We start from the raw sequence: 23492 nt of genomic DNA on the forward strand, positions 1-23492 counted from the left end.
TGAAGTGTTTACTTTAGGGGGCGGTTCATTAGGAATTTGTTTACGTTGGACTTGAAGACATCCAGGTTGTAGTCAGGTGGGAAGCAGGCAGACGGAACAGGTAAGAGGGTGTTTTTTTTACATCAGAGTGCTATAGTGAAAAAGCACCGGATTTTTTATATAAATGTTATACTACTCAAATATATTATATGATTTTCGTTTTTGATAACTTATGTACATCACAGATAAGAATTTCTTTGTTTTTCATATGGGTATTTCACTGTATGAGTACCTTATTTCCTGGGTAGGATACTATAGAAGTACCATTTTTTTTTTCTAATTTAAAAATGAAAGAACTCGATACTTTTAAGTAATTTTCTGTTGTGCTAAATTTCCTGTGCGTCTAGAGTAAGAATTTGTTTGTTATTTCATCTATTGCTATAGTGAAGAAGAACCTTATTTCTCATTTAAAAGTTATGCTATTCGAATATATAACGTGATTTTCGGTTTTAATGATTTTTATGCACGTCAGAGGTAGGATTTGATTTGTTTTTCATACGAGCACTATACTACACAAGTACCTTATTTCTTGGGTAGGATAATATATAAGTACCTTATTTTTAATATACAGATGAAACTACTGGATGCTTTTACATAATTTTCTGTTGTGCGAACTTTTCCGTATGCCAGAGGTGAGAGTATTTTTTTTATAATAGAGTGCTATAATAAAGAAGCACCTTATTTCTTATATGAATGCCATGCTACTCGAATATATTATATAATTTTCGGTTTGGATTACTTTCATGCACGAAAATATTTCCTCAAACATAAACACACACTTGTGGAGGTGGGGGTCTCGATCTATAGATTTTCGCTTTACTGGTAGTTTAAAATAAATAAATATTTGTTATTTTATCATTATTACTAACAGCAGCGGAAAATTTTTCTTTAAACAAAATCAAATAAAAAATAACAAAAGAATCGTTTTTGGCATCGGAAGAAGGCACAATTTTTTCCGATACCAATCCTGATACTCGCAAAAGTTCCAATTCTACACATTTCGATTCTAATTGATTTTCTCGACTCTAATATATAATTTATAGGAAAATCATTTCCAAGAATTTAACATCAACAACTAATCTGTGTACGATTGTTTCAGAGACGATACAAATATTTATTGAAATATCTTCATCAGCATAGGGATTAAGACGCCAAATCGAAAATTAAGACATATGATCAAGACTTAAATGAGAATAAGCAACTTTTATACAGCAAATCAGGAAGTTTATAGGATGAAGAGAGGTAAATAGAATTTTCATAGAAAAATCTATAGAAGGGCAATATGAAGGTAAGTACACATATTAAATATACAAAGCTGACAGTGTATATATATATATATATATATATATATACACACACACACACATACACATATATATCTATATAGATATATATATACACACATATATATACATATATACACACACACACACATATATATACATATACATATATATACATATACATATATATACATATATATATACATAGATCATCGTATAACGATTAGATCACTGTGACTGACGTTAAACACATTTAAAAATAAAATGTTTAAATTCAATGTTATTTTTTGCGGTTAATGGTAGCCGATTGGATATGGTCTTTGCTAATCGAGCCAGGTTCAAATCTATCGACTGGTGTTGATCGTGACACCCTCCACTGAAGATTCCCGAAAGCCTGAAACATTAGTGTCTGTAGGTATTTAATTATTATAGTAAAAAATAATTATATATATATATATATATATATATATATATATATATAAAATATGTATCAAATGCACTTGAAAGCCAAATCACAACGCAATATTACAAAAATAAACAAATATTTTACTTGTTTGAAATTTATAATTTAAATATGTTTCAGAGTCAAACACCATCCTCAATATTTTATTTGTTTCATTTTTTTTCTTCTTTTTTCTTGCTATGTTGTAAAGTTGAATAAAGAAAAGTCAGAAGCAAAGATCTGTGCGTTGTCTCTCAGCAGTTGTATTTTAAAATGTCAGTAACAGTGCGTTGGCTGCGCGAGATTAATATATATACAGTGTGAGTCACAGGAAACGGATGTTTTTAAGGAAGAAGCATACAAAATCAATTAATAACTAAAACAAAATTAAATGTAAAAGATAAACAAATAACAACAAACTAAACAGCATCTTAAACAGGTTTAAAGAGTACCTTCCTCAATCCCTATTCCTTACTCAAAGAGAGCAATGATTGTTCTAAAAAACATTCGTTTTCCGTGACTCACCCTATATATATATATATATATATATATATATATATATATACACACTAGGAAAAGTACTCGTCGTTGACTGGGTTCAAAAACAGCCTACAGAAAATGGACTCTGATTTATGAAAGTATGATGGGTTATGAAAAGGAAGGGTTGTAAAAAGATAGCTTCGAATTTGGGGTATCAAAACCAAAGCAAAATGTGATGAAAGTAAAAATAGATAAACCCCATAATTTATTATACAATACCTGTTCACACTGAAACACTTATCACAATGTTCTGTGGATCTATATTAAAAAACCTTGTTAAACTTTGTGACATATTTCCATTCTATGGAGGTCAGGTGCGAACGAACACCCCATAATTTTATTATACCATATTTCTTCAAACTGAAACAAAATTATCAAAGTATACTTACGCAGATTGATATGAAAAGTCTTTATTAAAGTTTGTGCCTATTTCCATTCTATGGAGGCCAGGCACGAACGCAGACCCCACAATTTTATTATACCATCCCTATTTAAGTGAAACCATACTTATCAAAGTATTCTTATGTACATCTATATCAAAAACACTTGTAAACGTTTTTTTCTAAATTTTTAAATTTATTTCCATACTTTGTGGACCAAGCGTGAACGCAGACCCCACGATTTTAATGAACCACCGTTCTGCCAGATCAAACATACCCATTCCTGTGTCTCGATACATCTTCTATCAGTATATGTAATCAGTTTTTTCAAATAGTCAACCATATAGGAGCCTATTCGTGACCACACACACACACACAGCTTATATTATAGATATACACACACTACGTATCAAATTATTAACGAGTTTACATTTTTTTTTAATATTTAAGGAACGAGTGAATAAAAATCCATTAAACTTTGAGAAAGTGCTTACAATACTATTCAGATACTCCAGTCAGAAAATAAAGGTATTTAAAGCAGTATTAGCGAAACTATGGCAGAAGATAGGACTATCCGTTGCTTTCAGTGTGTCACGTTATTAACGAGGTTTAAAAGAAGAAAAAAAAAAAAACAATATACCTATAACTTGTTTATTGAAATAATTTTCAAATTTTTTGTATTTTATATTGTACTGTATTTTGTTACTAATTTTTAATGTCGCATCTCGAGGTTTTACTGTATATTTTTCATTTATTTACTGTATATTTCTTGCGTATCATTTTCACAACGTTTCGGTTGATTCCCAAGTTCAACAGAAGCATTCTCGAGTTCGACAAGATACACCTAAAGAAGGTCGGAAGTTACATCAAAGGAAACGTTATGAAAATCAAACTCAAGATGAAAACAATAGTCCAAAGAATCGAAATAATACGAATAACTAATCCTCGTCTCAAAAGTTCAGAAATGTTAAAAATACTGTTGTTTAAGATATAAGTGTGCACATTTTTAGTTCACTTACATTTGCTAAGTTTCAATTTCTTTCAATTTTGACCTCTTAGCAGCTATTTTTACCAGTTAAACCGAAATCGAATTTGTTCTCCAGGTTCAAATGCCCTGTCTATTAAGTTTTAAACCTTTAGATCCAAAATTGACAGGAGTTTGGTATAGATTGTACCACATACACATTCTATTACTATCTTGTGGAATGGGTATATTGAAGGAGGTCATGATTGGGATTAATAATATGCGGAGGGTATGTAGGTTTCTCCATATTATTTTGATTCTTTGGATTACTGTTCTCATCTTGGGTGTTATTTTCACAACATTCTGGTCGATGTAATTTTCGACCTTCTTGTAACTCTGTGTTACGTTTTGGGATGGCTCATTTATGTGTCGTTTTATTTTCTATGGAAGACAGTAATTGCTGAGGATCCAGTAAAGAGACTCAGCATTCCCATTGCGGTTAACCACCTTATGAAGGCCAGAGGAATAATTGGCCGAAACGTTGTGAAACAACAACACTTACGAGGATAATAGTTCACAAATAAATAAATATACAAATTTTCAATCGATTCAAATAAAAATCAATCGATTCCAATAAAAAATAACATATAATGCCCAATTCTCAACATACTAATTTTCAAGAACGGATCCTCGATTGGTAATTAGAAGTCTAGAGTCTCTAAGCAACGGAAGCTGCGGAGATACTTCTGCACGTTAACGACCTACGCCTGGTTATACGCTCATGCACCTCAAAGACTGGAAGTGACAGAAAATCCTTCATGTAGAGTGCAAAGATTGTCGATATTGTCAACCATGTGCGCAGTTATCTACCTGAGTTCCAATATAATACGGCTCGATTTATCGTCTTGATTATTTATTCACGTCTTAGCCTTCTCGGGTTCGTGCTACAAATACAATATTTTAAACGCTGTCTTTTTGATAGGCAGGCGGATGGTATTATCATGGTCGTCGTCGTCGAAGTCATTAGGTCGCCAACCATGCATTTCATGTTTTTTACTACAAAGTTGAAACAATAACAAAGCAAGCAAAAATATATTTTTATTATTCTTTTCGTTAAGTTTTTTTTTATTAAGTAAAAACATAAAAAAACAAAAACTGATCAACGAAAATATCTTTTTTTTTTTCAAATTTTAACATAATAGACACCAACAAAAGTACTGTTTCAAACCTAGACGAATAAAAAGTGCAATTTCAAATTTTAACATAATAGACACCAACAAAAGTACTGTTTCAAACCTAGACGAATAAAAAGTGCAATTTCAAATTTCAGCAAAACAGACATCAATTCTTATGTTCTCTCTCAGCTGTCAGAAATTCGACCACTTGTCTTCTTCAATTTGTCTTTCTAAAAGTAGATGTCTCCTTATATGGAACCAATACCTTTTTGACGGGCAGGCGAATGGCATCATCATCGTCATGGTGGAAGACATCAGGCCGCTCACCATGCATTTCACATTTACTAAAAACTTGAAACAATAATAAAGCAAGCAGAAAAATATGTAAATATTAATTTACGTGTCCTACGTTCGGTGTCACAAAAGCATCATCATCGCAAACATTAATTAATGAGAAAAGAATTACCTCCCTTTATAGTCGCTCTTTATCAGTTAAAAATCATTAAAACTATTTCTTCCAAATGAATTTAAAAAAAACAACAAAACATGGCTGTCTGTTTACGGTTTCAAATTGGCTATTTTATTTTATAATTTAAAAAAAATCATATTGAGAAGAGATTGTAAGTTTTTTTTTATTATTGATTCTTTTTAAAATTAAAAAAAAAGTGTAAGTAAATTGACATTTGTTCCTTTAGAATTTATATTAAAAATTATTTCGAAAAAAAAACAATGCGTCTTGTGTTGAATTTTCGTTGAAAACGAATCTATTTTTTTTTTAATTAATTCTTTTTAGCTTAAAAAAAGAATTTGCTAAAACAATTGTTTTAAATTCGTCGTTATTTTTTTTGTTTTATTTTTTATTCATTTTATTTATAATGTGTTGTGTTTTAAAAATTTTCGACCACCGTGGAATTCCCACGGGTTCTAATAATTTTTATTATTATTTCCGTTAACATGTTTTTAAGTGAAAAAAGGTTAAAAACAAGTTAATTGATATTTACGTCATATTGTAACGAAGTTTCAGATTTGAAGATACTTTTGGTTAAACGGAACATCAGGAAGCAAAAGGCATAAATGATTTTAAAGACAAACTAGACAGACACTGGCTGTTATCTTCAAGTTTTTTCACCCCGTGTTGACAAACACTTTTTTATGAAATTGTCGGTTGCAAAATGGACCAAGTTTTTTTTCCCCACTTTTTAGTCAAATTGCATTTTTTTTTCAATAAGAAAACAAACAATTTTTTTGTTCGTTTTTTTTTTTTTTTGGTGCTTGTACAGTTTAATAAGACATTAAAAATGAAAATATCGAAAAAAGTTTATATTGTACGTATCAGTTATGGAATGAAGTTCTCTAAAAAAAAATTTCACTTAATTTCATCAAGTAGTGTAGGTGCTTTTTACAGCGAAAAAAACAATTTGTTATGATACCGAGCAAAAGGTTCGATTTTGAGCAAGAAAAGCTAGTATTAAAGATGGGGAGGCAGTGCCGGCGCTTTAAACTGAGTTATCTCCCCGTGGCGTGTTCTAAAAATCCAAACAAAAATTATTAAAATTCAAAGATGTCTACCTTCAACGTACTGTCATAAAAACGTGTTTTTCCACTGTAAAAAAAAAACAAAAAAAACTACTCGGTCAAATTAAGTGGATCTTTTTTTTCGGAGATCTTCAGTTCAAAACGAATACGTACAATATAACCTTTTTTTTTCTTCGATATTTTCAATTTTTTAATGTCTTGATTAAACTGTACAGTTTTCTTATTTTAAAAAATACAATCCGACCAAAAAATAAAAAGAAAAGAAAAACTGTTCATATTGCAGTTGACCGTTTTGTTCCAAAAGCCTTTATCAACACGGGGTGAAGAAACCTGAGACTTTAAGAAAACCATGCATGGAGCAAAAGTTACAGACTGCATAGCCTTTTCCCTACAGAAGAGGTATATGTAATTATGACGAAGCATTTCTTAAAGATGGACATAAAATAAAAGCACGTTTCTCTAATGATAATTAAATCTCCGCACCCATAAAGTCGAGTTTTGTTCTCGCTCTGACATTGATATTAAAAGCCTACGTTTTCTATTTAAAAATTTTTGAAACGAACTTAATATACTCAGTTCTGCATATGTGAGCGCTTTTATGATGGTTAACTAATTTACATATTCCTTTGACAAACGAGCGTTCATTAATAATTCATTTATAGGGATTGCTTATTAGATGATGGGTTTCATCATACTATTATGCTGAATTTTTATACATAGTTTCCACATTGTGCATAATTGCGTAGAATTTAGGATGAAAATGTTCTAGCACACTGAGATGTTTTTATCTCTCTCTCTCTCTCTCTCTTTCTCTCTCTCTCTCTCTCTCTCTCTCTCTCTATATATATATATATATATATATATATATATACATATATATACAGGATGTAAGCGATAAATTAGCAGTTTGAGATCTCAACCTTTAAGCCTTGATAAAGAACGGACAATAAAGGATTTGTATATGTTTATTTAACTGTTTTATTAAATTTAAATACATACAAACATTTTATTCTGCGTGTCTACCTTCTTCGGCGTACACAACTTGTTGAATGCGAGCTCTAAAAGCACAACCGACCTTAACAGCTTACTCTTTTTTGATAGCGCGGAATGCTCGCCTTGTGGGGATCTTCAGGGAGGCCACATTGTTATGGGGGCGAGCATTAGAAACTTTCTCAACATTACCCCATAATCAATAGTACAGGAGTTCAAGTCTGGAAAGCTAGAGGGCCAGATATTTGAGGGCATAAAAAGCCGCACCTCTCTCTTCAAGAAGATCTGCACTGTTTTTTGACCCATGAGCAGGTGTTAGGGTTCTGGATAATTGTCACTTTCTTGGGATCGTAGTTCTTCTTAATCCAGGCTAAGAGAATCTCTTTAGAATCTTCAGATATTTTGTCCGTATTGATCTTCAGGTCCACTTTAGTGAAGTGAGGGGGCATGACTTTCCCATCGCTGGCAAACACCATGACAGAGGCAGGGTGTTTACTCTGCATGGCTGAAGGAACACCAAAAGAGTCATTGGCGATAGCTCTCAAGTTTCTGCGGTTGGAGATTTCATTTACCACAAACATTTTCTCGTCCACAAAAAATGTGTACGGTACTATCATGGCGTTTTAAACAGCAAGGGGCTTCTCTCTTTACGAATTGAAAATCAAAAAAGTGAACCATATGTAAATAAGATCACACAGATTAGGCGTTTTGTGAGAACATACGAAGAAGTAAAGTAAAATTTTTAAAAGACCTCTTTCAGATTCTGATGCAGATGAAACAACCCTTTAAGTATAACAAGTGAAGCATGCATGGTCCCATGTGAGTGCACAGTGAACGAGGCATAAAAAAAATGACTAAGTTCAGCATTTGCTCCTCCCCTCCACCATTTAGCCCCCAAAGGCCCAAGGGACGTCAAATCCTGGTGAAAATGAACAAACGGTGCAGTTTTAGGCCTTAACATATGTAAATTTGAGTTCTGCACCATTTAAAAAAAAAAAAAAGAAATGACTAAGTCCATCATTTGGCCCCCACCCATTTAACGCCAAAAGTCCCCAAGGCTTTAACATATTTAAAGGAGGATGGACCTGTAAATTTCTCTGTAAGAATGTTATGACGTTGTCTGCAATATGACGTCATCCCAAGACCTTTTTGTATTGCATAAGAAATAATCATTCTAATCACATTCCCCCTCTTTTTTTTTTGTCAGTTCAGCCGTTGGATTTACTGCAATGAATCGTTTCAAGCCACCAAGAAACCTTCTGGTGCGAATGTTATCACTTCTCAGTGTATGAGCCTTCCTTTGGATGTCTTAAACTTCCCTTAAGTTTGCTACAACATGATAAACAGTCCTAAAGGCATAGCCAGTGTCTCTGATAATGTCAGACGTCTTATGCCCAGCACGGAATAATTCATCAATAACCATTTTATGGCTAAGTTCTACACTCATTTTTTAAAAAATATTTTTAGGTGGCTAATCTGGAACGTCAAAGTTTAAGGAATACATCAACTAATATTTCAAATACACAATGCCACTTTAATAAAACTAAATTGTGGATTGAAATTACTGCTAATTTATTGTTTGCACCCTGTATATATATTAAGTGACCTTGTAAATTTGAGTGCAAAACGTCTCTACCAAACTCCTTCCTGAATATTTGATCTACAACTTGAAACTTGATATTTGGACCTTGGAAACACTTTTGATTTGGTATTTAGCATGTAAAAATGGTATTTAGTATGCTAAGGGATCAAAATTGGAAAACAAATAACTGACCTTGGCAGGAGTAAATAAACTAACTTCTGAGCATGCGTACATATACATTTATAGCTTTACGTTGCTTAAGTTTTAGTCTTTTTATCCATCTGGCGATAGCTCAGATGGTAACAACGAATGCTGAAGTGGTAAATAATGACTAAGGCTAGACTGCTAAATGTTTTGGTTTCGATTCCAGCTGATGGCACTGAAGTCATTTTTTTTTTAACTTTTGAAATCATTACTATGTATATTGGGTACAATAAAATTATCAATAGGGAAATTTTTTTATGGAAATCGCCTGAGACAAGGCATGAAGCCACTTGATGTAAAAAGCTAACAAGAAGGAAAGACGAGTATTGCAAAGACAAGAGATGCCTATTGATCTTAGTCTTTAAAAGACCAAGGTTGTTAGTAGAGGGAAAACAGTGAGCAGGAACAGAGTTGTGCAACTTTAGAGTCCTTGGAAAAAAGCTACTGGAATAAGAAGCTGTATTCGAATGCAGTACCAAACGAGCTGGAACAAAGGAAGCAGGGAATAAATCATACAATTCTGAGGAACACATTCCATAATAGTATTTGTAGAAAAGATTGAGATTAGCAACATCACGTCTGTGAGAGAAAGGTTAAAGGGAAGAAGAAAGAGTGTGGCCAATCAAATTACAGATACGTTTGTGCAATTTATAAAGAATCTTCAAATGGGACACATATTCACCAGCCCAAAAATGAAAACAATGGTTTGATAGTAGATTTGTAAAGATAGAGAATAGTCTCAAGTGTAAGAAAGTGTTTAGAATGATAGAAAGAACCGGTTTTACGAGGATCAGAAGGAGCAATAAATTTAATATATGGTCTCCAAGAAAGATTTGATGAGAAAAAAGACCAAGAAATTTGCTCTATGATAATAAATACGAAAAATCATAAATTAAAATATCATATTCAAGCGTATTTTATGGCTGGGAAACACCGGGCGGCCTGCTAGTATGAAATAAAAGAAAATTTTATTTTTTTGCATGATTAAAATATTGCACAACAGGAAAAATGTAACTGTTGGTCCAAGTATTAATCATAGTTGTCTCCCTTGGATTATCCTGTCCAATGAGACAATGAACTCTCTTATTTTGAAAAACAATAATCTTTCATTTGGACCACATGGGGAATATAGAAGTTGGGATTTCTTAGTTGAGTTTCAAAGAAATCCGACATACGTTCGATAGGCTAACATTTTTGCATCGCCTTCATATACAAGAGGCGTTCCAAATGTAATATTTCTGTTTTCTTTTTTTCTTTAATTCTACCCGAATGGATAAGAGGAGATTGCAAATTGCATTGTTTTGATGACTGAACTGATGTATTCATGACTTGAAAATGTCATCTCTCTGTTGCAGATATTGATGGTGTGAGACCCTTGTCATGGATGTGCATCAGAAGCAGAGATGCATTATTTAATTTCTCTGTGCAGAAAAAATTGAACCGATCAACATTCACCGGCGCCTGCTGGACGTTTACAAAGCCGATGCAGTTCATGTCAGCAGAGCTAGGAGATGGGTTCGTCGATTTAAGAGTGGTAACAGATACAAATGACAAAGGCTGCTAAGGGGTAAAAATTGAAAAATTGATACGTGGGAGTCGTCGGATTTTTTCTATTTGCTAACTGTTCCGTGCATGCGCATGTGTGAATGGTTAACATGATAGATTCATTATGTTAAAGATAAGTAGGTTTGAAAACACTTTTTAAAGATCGTGTCAAGCCGGCCAAAGGGTGGTGTATTTGAATCAATGTCTTTAGGTTTGCGTTTCGATTTCAGCTTGAGTATTTTTTGTAAAAACATAATACTCGCATGCATATGTCTCAGTTTCTTCATGAATTAAAATATAATATGCATATTTTACGACGGAGCAACGCCGAGCGGCCTGCTAGTGTATATATATATATATAATATAAGGGGGCTCCTTCAGTCTTTAACAGACTATGGATACCCACGAAGGAGTGCCTGCACGTGAAATTTTTGTGGCAGGAGGTGCGCAATCTCCAACCACACCTCTCCTGAGACGACATTGTTAAATACCAGTGGCAAGTGAAGTGTATGTATAGGACGACTGAAAACAAATGCCGGGATGAGTGAAGAGCACATACAGCGCCGAAAATTCCCAAATGGTCACCCATCTGATACTAACCAGGCTCAATGTTGCTTAACTTCGATGATCTGATGAGAACCGGTGTGTCAATATATATATACACACACAATAAATATATACACACACAATAAATATATATACACACACAATAAATATATATACACACACACACACAACATAATCACACCAACAATCACAGATAAAACAAAAAACTGTACCTTTGAGGCATGAATTTTTAATTAAAAACACATCAAAAAAAGTGCGAGACAATTTTGCATTTCCTTATTATTAGCGAAACAAAATTTCTGAAAGGAAATTGTCATTTTCTGAAGGAATTGAAAATTCAACCAAACAACCTTGCGGATATAAAGAAATAAGGATATTAAAATTTAAATGAAAAGTTATGAACAAATATAAACAAGAACAAATCTATTCATAAGATGCGCCCATTCGATTAACACATTTCAAATTTAATTGTGACAAAGCAACGAAAATTCTATTTCAAAATTAAGTGTGACAGACAATCAAAAATTCTATTTCAAAATTAAGTGTGACAGAACAATGAAAATTCTATTTCAAAATTAAGTGTGATAGACCAACGAAAATTTTATTTCAAACTTAAGTGTGACAGACCAACGAAAATTCTACTCAAACTTAAGTGTGACAGACAAACAAAAATTCTATTTCAAAATGAAGTGTGACAAAAAACGCAAATATTTTTTCAAACTTAAGCTTTATAGGCCAATAAATATGCACTTTCAATTAATTGGAATTCTTATTGAGATGAGTAATTTGCATTATTTATCTATTTTTTTTATTGCAGACAAAAAGATGAGTATAATAGTCCGCAATAAATAAATGGATAAATAATGCAGTTTCAATTTTTAACATCACCAGCAGCAATGTTCTCTCTCGGCTGTCCAAAATTCAACATCCATGTCTTCTTCAATTCGTTTTTCTTAAAGTAGGTCTCCTCATAAACGGAAATAAATGTTTCTGAAAAATAAATCTACAAACACGAGTACTCCCCCCCCCCCCACCATTGAAAATCGAGTGCCTGACGTGCAAAGCAGATGACATGCTTCTTGGCCTTCGGGCCAGGATCAAAGTGTCCTTATACCTACATTTTTGTTCATTTTCCCAATTTTTTTTTTTTTTTTTTTCTGTGAATAAATAATTTAATATCTCAAAGTGTAATGTCCCTCGACACAAATGAAATTTTATTAATATTGTTATCTTTTTTTGTATTTTTTGATATAAATAAAAAAATGTTTTAAAAATTGGGTTTAAGTAGGAACAACCCCGCCATCCCACCACACGCACATAAATACAAATTTAAAAGGGTAACCATGATAAAAGATGCTGGCCGAGAGAGAAATCTTTTAAAATTCACAATAGAGACGAGATGGATCAACCAACCTCACCATCCCCTCCCTTCTTTTTGGAGTTAGTCTTGTACCTAAGTTTTTAGTTCATTTTTCCCAATTGTTTTTTTTTTTTCTTGTGAATAAAAAATTTGATATCTCAAAGTGTAGTATCTGTTCTTCAGATGCTGCCCTACACTTTTTTGGTCTCAGTTAATGGAGGAGAAATCCTTCATGACTGATATATTTTTAATATTTGTTACTGACCAGAGTGTCCCTTTTGGGGGAGCTGCCCCCCCCACATTAAAAACCGACCTCATATCTAACTCTGCCCTCGTGGGTAGGCAAGTAAACAAACAAACAAAAAAAAAAACTTTTATTTTCGTCTCCATGGTTACAGTAGCCCTATCGGTGGGGCATTAGAATACACCGACTACCCCCCTGTAAAGGGTAAAAGTCCCTCAATGGGGGTCCGGGATATGACCATAAACTATATCCAGTGGTGAGGCCCCAGCTTGTCGGCTTTGGGGAGTGTGGAGCCACCCTTTAATTACCATTGCTCCCAGGTCCACTCTGACCCGGAGTGGTAGTACCTGTTAGGGTTCCAACTATGGGTTCAATAGAAACCGACTTGAAAACAACAAATATATTCTATAAAAAAAATTTTCTCCAAAATCTTTGGATTCAACATTAAATAACTTGAAAAGGGTTGATATGCCGTAAAACAACCAACCAACCATGGTTACAGTAGGTAAAACTGCCCCCTTATGTTTCAAACCACGTTAATTTAACTATAAATATATCTAATTGCTATAGAAAACACATGGAATTTTCTTGGGTCCTGCTAATCTAAATTAAAATGCATTCATTCTACCTTTGCGTTTATCTATGAAAATACTATAACATAACAGACTGATCGATCGGCTAGGTTACCTGTACACAGATGAATACTTGTCAGCAGGGTTCGCACAGACTTGAAAAGTCCTTGAATTTTTAGCTTTGTTTTCAAAAGCCTTATTTCTATTATTATCTTAGAAAAGCCTTGAAAATATGGAAAATGTCTTAAAAGGGCCTTGAAAATTCTATTGTTTATATTCAGTAAAAATTTGCTTCAAAATATTAAAAATAAAATCGGAATAAATACTATCGAAGCATTGTTTGAAATAGTAATGACAATGCTATCAAAATATGTTTTAAATATTAACAAGGCCGATAGCCATTAGTCGCGTGATCTCGTGTAATGAATGAATTCGTGAATGTAGGATTGACATGAAATTCTTAAAGATAAACTAAAATGACCGAAAAATGGGCTGAAATGACGTAAACAAATAAAAATTTCAGGAAAAACTAATGGACGGTTATCCGTCAATCATCTGGACTAATGGACAGACGGACCCATTGAAAACATAGGTACCTCTCTGATAAATTGGGGGACAAAAATGTTACTCCATATCTCTTGCTTAAAAATAAAAAATAAAATGTGTTACAGACCACTCGATGGAGTCACTTGCATGCGACTAAAAATGCCTTAGCATGGAAGGGTTTCCACTTCCATTGCCAAGGAAAAGTTACAAATGTAAGTGCAGCATCTGTTAAGAACAGATGCTACACTTTGATCTTAGCCATGTGGCCAAGGAAAAGATACAAACATAAGTACAAACTCTATTAAGAACAGATACTACACTTTGATCTTAGCCATGTGGCCAAGGAAAAGTTACAAACATAAGTACAACATGTAATAAGAACAGATACTACACTTTGATCTTGGCCAAAGCAAATTTGCTCCCCGACCAAGCAAATTAGGCACAAGGCCGATTTTTAATGTGAGGAGTGAAGGGGGAATGGGGACAAACTCCCCGGGGAGTAGGGGAGCTGGATAGTGACAATTGGTATGAAGGGTTTCCCCTACATTGACCAAGGTCTTATATGTGAGGTTGCCCCCACTTATGGTTTTTGCTGCAGTATCTACTGGTACAGATACTACACTTTGATCTTCATATTTAATTTATTTCGTTTAAAGAAAAAATTCCAATTGAAAAAATTCCAATATAAAATTTAAAAAATTTTAAAAAGTAAAATCTCCAAAAGACAAAACAAATTTGGGCACAAGGCCCTATAAGATCTGGGGAGGGGAGTGTTGCAGGGTCTTTGTAACTAAAGTAAAAATTGGAGTCTTTGGCGACTTTACTCTTGACTGGCAACATTTACCACATTACCTCATTCACTCTGTGGACTCTAAACTAACTAATGAAAACCCCGGCGTTTTTGCAAAAAGGATATATATACAATTTCTCTATGTGTGTGTGCATTTTTTTTTTTAAATAAAATGTGTGTGGGTGTGAAAAAAGTTCAATTCATTGGAAAATAAAAAGTTCTTGAATTTGGAAGAAAAATAGTTTGTGTTGGGGAGTGGGGAAATATAGAAACAATGTACAAAAAATAAAATTAGTGCATTGTTAGTAAGGTCCCTCCCTGCGTTAATCTAAGTAGTTAGATCGCCTACTGTTTTCCGAGGCACCGAAAACAAGCGGGGAGATCCCTAACGGGGATTGGGAAGAATTCATATCGGGTGTACGGAATAAAATAAATAGATTGTTAAAAACAAAAACGGGGACTATATTAGGCGGCGACCTTCGAGTAGGGGTTGAGCAAACAAAAAAGATAGGAGGGGGTAGTGGTAGGGTAGCCTCGGAAGGTTCTCTAGTGCCAAAAAAAACAATTGGGGGACAGGATCTCATTTGTACCACCAGTCAAGAGTCTCTTTACTTTTTATTTGTCTAACCTAGCGGGATGGGCTCCGTAGGACCCAGTACTGCATGTGCCATGCCTATGGTGGTAACACGAATTCAAACTTGGTGCCTCGTCGGATGCACAAGCTAGCGTCATGCACCCACCTCTTGTCAAAGGCCAATGAAGGCAACCTCTTCCAATCGCATCTGATCTTTACTTTAAGCAGATGTTTAAAGTAGATGATCAGATCCCGATCCGGAACAGATATCCCTTCGCAGACTCGCTTGAGGCATGTGATCCATATGACCATCGTCGCTACTGCTAGTATTGCTAGAAAAACCATTCTTTTCTCCCTAGGCAGTGGTGGATTAATGTTCTACACTTTGATCATGGCTAAAAGGCCAAGAAAAGCTTAAAAAGATAAGAACAGCATCTATTAACAACAGACCTTTGGTCTTAACTAAAAAGGCCAAGCACAAAAGTGTTACGGACAGACCGACCGACGGAGTGACTTATAGAGTCGCTTGCATGCGACTAAAAATTAAAAATAAAATCCAAGCAAATACATTCTTCTGAAATTCCATCATTTTATTATTTCCGGTATTTCCGGTACAAGAATTACACCCGATGAATTGTACATACTGTATGTACCTATATGACGAATCTACTTTACATCTGTAGCTGAAGTGAAATTGAAAATTGAAATCAATATTATTAAAATATTTTTTAAATATTAATTGAAATATTATTAGATTTTTGGTTTATCATATTCTTATCAAATTTTGTTTTTTAAAACTTGAATTTTGTATGGAGAAGGCCTTGAAATGTCCTTGAAAATGTAGATTGAAAATCTTTATAAAACCTATTTTTTTGTTTTGTTTTTTGTTTTTTTTAATTATATTTTCACCCCAAACAAGGTACATTGCCACTTTGGTGTAGGGGGCTACTATCAGGGGCAGAAACTACTGGGGTACTATGTTGGGATTTGGGCAGAAAGATGTCGGTTCACGTTACACTTGAACTTCTGCATGTCAGTACAGTTAGGGAAGCAGGGACCTGGAATGGAATTCCAGAGTCTATCGGTTCTGGGAAAGAAACTACTGGAATAGAAAGATCTTTTACATCTAGGGATCTCTACTGTGTGGGGGTGGGATTTAGCTGCCTGTCAGGTTTGTTGAGGGTGTCTACATCGTGGGGGCACAAGTGTCTGCAGTTCGTCAGAGCATTCACCATTAAAATACTTGTAGAACTGGCAGGGATCCACTTGCTCGAAGGTGTCGTTTCAATGTTTTCCTTCTTCTAGATTAGTTGCCCTATCATGACTTGTCTGTCTAGATGACCCTAGATTTTAACCATAATTGATAGAGGACGGAATGGGTTAATACCTTTTTGAAATTTATTAGTGAAAATGAAAAGGTTTTAATGTAATTTGAACGCTGCATGCCAGATTTAAAATCCTTGTCAGTAACGACCTTAAACCACCGGATTTTTATCCCTCTCTCTCCCTTTTTTTTTCTGTTTTATTTCACATGTCAACTTGTAAAATTGGAAATCATATGAAATCTCTCTGGTCCTTTTCCCCTTAATGTCTCGTTTTTGTAAACCATTCGAAATAACATCTTTACTCATTCCTTAGCTTTTTTTTTCTGTTTACAAATGATTCACCACTTATCAAGGTCCGGAAGCCATTCAAGGATAAGGGTTACTGAATGTACAGTAGTCAACGGAAAAATATCATAGTAATCGTTAGTAGAAATTTGGTAAATTTGATTACTTAAGGGGATGGTTAATCAAGAACTTGTTTACATTGGACTTGAAGACGACCATATTGCAGTCAGTTGGAAAGCATGGAAACGGAAGAGAGTTCCACAGACGTGCAGTTTTAAGAAAGAAACTTTGTTCATGGAATCTACGTTTAGGTTTAGGCACAGATAAAGTTTGTTGGCAGATCTCTTTTTCTTCTTGAGATCTCGTGTAGGGGCGTGTTCGCAGGGAGAAATCGACTTTGAAACTTTTTTAGTTTTTCTTTCTCATCCTTTTTGAAGTGCATACATTAGATCCACTGCTTTTTCTGATTCTTTTAATATCGACCCTCTATCGCTTCAAACAGTTTCTAACACTTGAGCCTGTAGAGGATATCCTCTACAAGAAGCCTATTTTCTATCTTTACAAATCTGCTACTAAACTCTGTATACAGTATGTTTGTTAGTTTTGGGCTGGTAAATCTTTTATTTGAGGATTCTGCGTAAGGTTCAGAAGTGTATCTGTAATTTGATTTGTACCATTCTTTCTTGTTTGCATTCCGCCTCTCTCACAGACGTGATGTTGCTTGTTTCAGTTTTTTTTTCTATAAATAATATTATAGCATGTTTTTCAGAATTGTTTGATCTATTCCTTGCTTCCTTTGTTCCAGCTCGTTTGACTCGTTGGTCTAGTGGTTTTTATCAATTCGCTGTGTTCATACATCATTATAACGCAACTTCTTGTTCCAGTAGCTTCTTTCCAGTAATAGTGCTCATGCTAGCAGATCAGGCTGTCTGAAGATATAGGCTTCCTGAGACGAAACGCACCTAACATTGATAATTTTTGTTTTTCTACTTCCTCTTGCAAAACTTAATTATGTTCTGCAAAACTGAAACCAAAAACAACCCACCTTTTCCCTCTTCCATTGCAAAACTCATTCATGTTCTGCAGGGCAGAAAGCAAAAACGATAAAATCCACTATGAAACAACCAAACAAAACACTACAAACTAGCGATTGAAGATACAAAAATCTTGAAGAATAAAAACCTTCTACAAAATAACTGGATGCAATATGAATACTATTTCCAAAATAAATGGTTTCAGCATTAAATAACCCGAAAAGGGTAGATATGCCATAAAACAACCAAACCAAACCAATAATGTAAGACTTGTGGAACTCGTTTGCTGATGACTGTATTCTTTTTACTTTTCTTCTGTTTTTTGATAATCAACATTCGTTCTTGTGAGCTCTTTCCATCAAGTGGCTTCATGCTTTGTCTGGAGTGATTTCCATTAAAAAGTCTTTTGATAAGACGTAATATTAATCTGCTGATTGTATGAATTGATTTGTATTGTATTTGGTCTATCTACAAAAACTAGAACGAAGTCTACTTCTATTCTTAGAAACAACTTTATTAAGTCGTTTTCGTTAGTAGTGGGGCAGATTATCTCAATATTCCATAAGGATCTTTCACTTTGTGATACAAGCACCAAAATTGGCACAAATGACGTTCAGAATATACATTTTAAGAAAAGAACGTTAGCCATCCAAAAATTCAAGATGGCTGCCGGTTTTCAAGATGGCTGCAGAAGCAACCCTGACAAATATAAATTTTGGTGCTTGTATCACCAAGTGAAACATTGTATCAGCAATCTGCCCCACTATAACGTTTAAATAAAAGGAGACGTAAAAGCGAAGGGTGTTAGTAAATAAATATGAATATCGACGAAAACAAAAGGTGAAAAAGTCCTCAACACATTCCTTAAACAGTTCGCTCCTTTTCTTTAAATAATTTTTCCTAGAATCGTTAATGGCTATTATATAATATTTTCTCCGCGTTGCACAGGAAGCATTGTTTCGAGGTTGTATATATGTAAATATATATGTGTGTGTGTGTATATACATATATGTATATGTATATATGTATGCGTGTGTATATATATGTGTATATGTATATATATATATATATATATGTGTGTGTGTATATATGTATATATATATGTGTATATGTATATATGTATATATATGTGTGTATGTGTATATGCGTGTGTGTATATGTATATATATATACATATACACATATATATATATATATATATATATATATATATATATATGTGTGTATATGTATATATGTATGTATATGTATTTTGGGGTGGAAAGGGCTCCCGTAAGCCGTGATGAAGGCAACCTTTCTAAAAGAAAATCTCTGATTTAAAAAACCATAAAGCGTGAGACCAGTACCCGCATTAAGCTGGTCTGCAGTTTAACTTGTTGCTGGCTATCTTGCTCTCAACATTTGGAACCGAGAGAGAGACTTAGCTGTCGTACAAAGTTAAGACTCTGTAACATCATCTGGGTATATATACTCCCTCAGGCATTTGTCTATAAAAATGGTCCTTTGACAATGGAAAAGTTGTGACGTGTGGAGGCTTGAAATGCTGGAAGCATGTAATAATTGATCTCAATGACCGTCTTCAGTGTTATGTCTGCTTGAGTGTGTGAATTCACCGGTAGGACTAAAAAAAAAAAAAAAAAAAAAAAAAAAAAGTCATTTTTGGGCTCATGGACTTTAAGTGTCTGAGGGAGTGGCACTCGTCTTAGAAGACGTTGCAATCATCATGCATGCATTTTTAGATTGCGTTTTCCGTGATCGGGAGATCCTATTTATTAAAAAGGTTGGCTAGAATGTGATAACATAGTACAAACATTCAATGCTAAATTAATGTCTGTAGCATGCTATCACCTTCTAGCCTCCTTTTTAATAAATAGGATCTCCTGATCAAATAATTTATAATCTAGAAGCCGTGACACACGTACATAAGTACGGTAAAGGTACTACGGTATTAAGGCAAGGCGAAACAATATAATTGTCGCCATAGAAAAGACGACATGATTCCATTTCCGTTTGATGAAAAGCGATTTTCTTTTTTTCTTTTTGCTGAAGACCATCTACTAGTTGGTCAGTTGTGTGCAAATCCCAAGAGCGATAGGAGCCTTCTATCATGTCTGAAAGTGACACAATGTTCAACGAGCGATATCGGAGATGCGTTGCTGTACAACTCATGTTCTCTACTGATTTAAGTTATTACAACAGGACCATTGCCAGCACTCTCAGAATGTATCGTTGGATTGCTACGGTTAAAAGGGACATGTTTAGAGTGATAAAAACAAAGTTTCCGGTCACAGTTATGGTCTTTTGTTTGGTTTCAAGTAAGGGCCACATCATGCCACCTCACATCTTCAAAGTCGGCTTGGAAGTTAACACCAAAATGTACCTGGATATGATGAAAAGTATGGTGTACTTAGGTAGACCCTGGCAAACCTGGGTGTGGAGACCCCAGAAGGAGTGCTACTACTTTGTACCCTTCTCTCACTGGCCCCATACTCTCCCGACCTGAACCCGATGGACTACTTCGTGTGGTCATACATAGAGAACATCAACATGACCTGCCAAAACACCAAAGCCAGTGTGATCGCCACCATTCGCTGAACTCCTGCTGGCCCTTGTGGAAAAGGCATGCTCCCAGTTCCGGACCCATATCGAGGTGATAATTGATGCTAAAGGCGGCTACATTGAATAGATGTCAGCTTTACTACATAATCGTTACCTGAATTTATTTTTTCAGTAAAAAAGTTTTAAATGAAGCTGTAGTGTTGCTTTCTTTAGGGCCACAATTTTTTCGTTCCACCCTGTATGTGTATATATATATCTATGTATATATACAGTCATCCACATACGGTACTGTTTTGCTGTATCACAGCTCATCAGTGTGGCTAGAGAGGCAACTACCTTAAGCCAGAATCAAAATCCGACCGCCCAAACGGCAGTCAAGGCTTCTTACCATTGCGCTATTTGGCTGCTGCTGCTGTGCGGGTAGTGAATTAACGATGTTTTGACATCGTCCAAAATGCCTAAGCTTGCTTTGTTTACACAAAGAGCATCACTTAATGCGCTAATGGTATATCATTTCCCAATATGCTCAACTCAAGATAGGGAGCATTTTTCGTTCCACCCTGTATGTGTATATATATATCTATGTATATATACAGTCATCCACATACGGTACTGTTTTGCTGTATCACAGCTCATCAGTGTGGCTAGAGAGGCAACTACCTTAAGCCAGAATCAAAATCCGACCGCCCAAACGGCAGTCAAGGCTTCTTACCATTGCGCTATTTGGCTGCTGCTGCTGTGCGGGTAGTGAATTAATGATGTTTTGATATCGTCCAAAATGCCTAAGCTTGCTTTGTTTACACAAAGAGCATCACTTAATGCGCTAATGGTATATCATTTCCCAATATGCTCAACTCAAGATAGGGAGCATGGAGCAGTGCGGCTAGCCAGGCAACTATCTCAAGCCAGAATCGAAACCCGACTGCCCAAACGGTATAGATTATGGTGTATATATAATAAACACCCCCTGTAATAATTAATACATATAATCTCAATCAATAAATTATATAACAAAAAACACTCATTTCATTTCTGTTACAAACCAATATTTGAATTTCAACAGATATATCTTTTTTCCAGTAAGAATATTAACTGCGTTCATATTTTTTAAAATAACATTAACGACTATATGACGACACTAAAATTTCCCTCTCTTTAACAGCACCAGCCCCCCCCCCTCTTTTTTGAATTTCCAATGTCTTTTTCCGTTTTTCTGGAATAGAACTGCATCACACTGTGCACGTGAAACATTTTCAAATAGTTTGTACTGGTATTGTTATATATAGGTTTTCTTATTAAGTGAGTCTTATTAAAGTGCAGTCTTAGAGAGAGTTTTATTGAGTCTTATTACAAGTGATGCTTAGAGAGTCTTATTGAGAGTTTGTTGAGTGGATCAACCTTCCCACATTGTGAACATTGAAGTCTCCACATACGTGAATGTTAGCTGAAGGATATGCTGATAGAACTTGGTCAATTTTCTCAGACATGCTTTTAAAGATAGTAGCTCCGCTGTTATGGGGGCGATAGAGAATAAATATAAATGCCGTAGTGTGAGCTAGTGCTACTCGGAAGCACATATAGGGTAAGTTAGGATCTTCTCTGGAGATGTCCCTACCACATGGAAAGCCATCTTTTATATAGGCACATATTCCATGCCCATGGCGATCTTGGGGGTCAGATTTGGAAGTTAGGTTAGAGTATCCTCTAATTACAAACTCATTTAGGGAAATAGTCTGTCCAATTCCAGTTTCGCTTAAAAATAAAAGGTCTGGTTTAGTCTCCTGTAATTGGACTTCAACCTCTGGAAGGTTAGAACGTAGACCCCTGATGTTGGAGAAGGAGACATGGTAGTGGGCGTCTATGTTGGAAGTTTCAGATCCGGGTTTAATCGTGTATTTTTTATTGAAACTTGTCATGATGGAATGTTGGAGTTTGTGGACTAGGTCGTCAGACTTGCTTAGAGCAAGACAGAGAGGGGAAACAAAGAGAGAAAAGTAACGAAGAATTTTTTTTTTTTTTTGTAGCACATGATAAGGTAAAGCCGTAACAATTACCCACTAGTATGACATCAAGAGGTCCCACCAGTTGCTTGTTGCTGAATTTCAACATTTTGAACCGAGAGAGAGACTTAGCTGTCGTACAAAGCTAAAACTCTGTAATATCATCTTTGTATAGATACTTCCACAGGCATTTGTCTATAAAAATTGTCCGTGGCGATGGAAAAAGTGTCATGCGTGTAGCCCTGAAATGCTGGAAGCATGTAATAATTGATCTTCCATCATTCTATATATGCATATGTGTGTGTGTGTGTATGTATGTATGTATGTATGCATGTATGTATGTGTGTATGTATGTATGTTAATATATGTACTAGTGTATGTATGTGTATGTATACCTATTTGTATATATATGTATATATGTATGTGTGTATATATTTTTATTTATTTATTTATTGTGTATACATGTTTATGTGTGTTTGTATATATATACGTATATATATTTGTGTATAAGTATATGTATATGCATATATGCATATATATGTATGCGTATAGGTGCATATATATGTATGTGTAGGTATATGTAGGTAACTTTATGTGTATGTATGTATATGTGCATACATGTGTACGTATATGTATGTAAATATGCATGTATATGTGTGTATGTAGTTGTATATGATAGTATATATGTGTATGCATATATATGTATGTATATGCAGAATGTGCTGCTGCTATTGCGCACAGAAATCACTTTTTCCACTGCTTCCAACGTAATAGATGTATGGAAACTAAAGCCGCTTTCAGGACTGCCAGCAACCATTGTAAGAAAGTAATAAAGAACGCAAGAGAGTTGTATGCTCAGTCCGTCAAGTCCAAAGTAGCTGAGCAGCGGCTTGGTTCCCACCAGTTTTTGCAAATTGCAAACAGAATCCTGAACAGAAGCGTGTGCTCTATCCCAA

This window comes from Euprymna scolopes, chromosome 27 (assembly GCF_053919585.1).
Source record: "Euprymna scolopes isolate OS-2025 chromosome 27, ASM5391958v1, whole genome shotgun sequence".
Lineage (NCBI taxonomy): Eukaryota > Metazoa > Mollusca > Cephalopoda > Sepiida > Sepiolidae > Euprymna > Euprymna scolopes.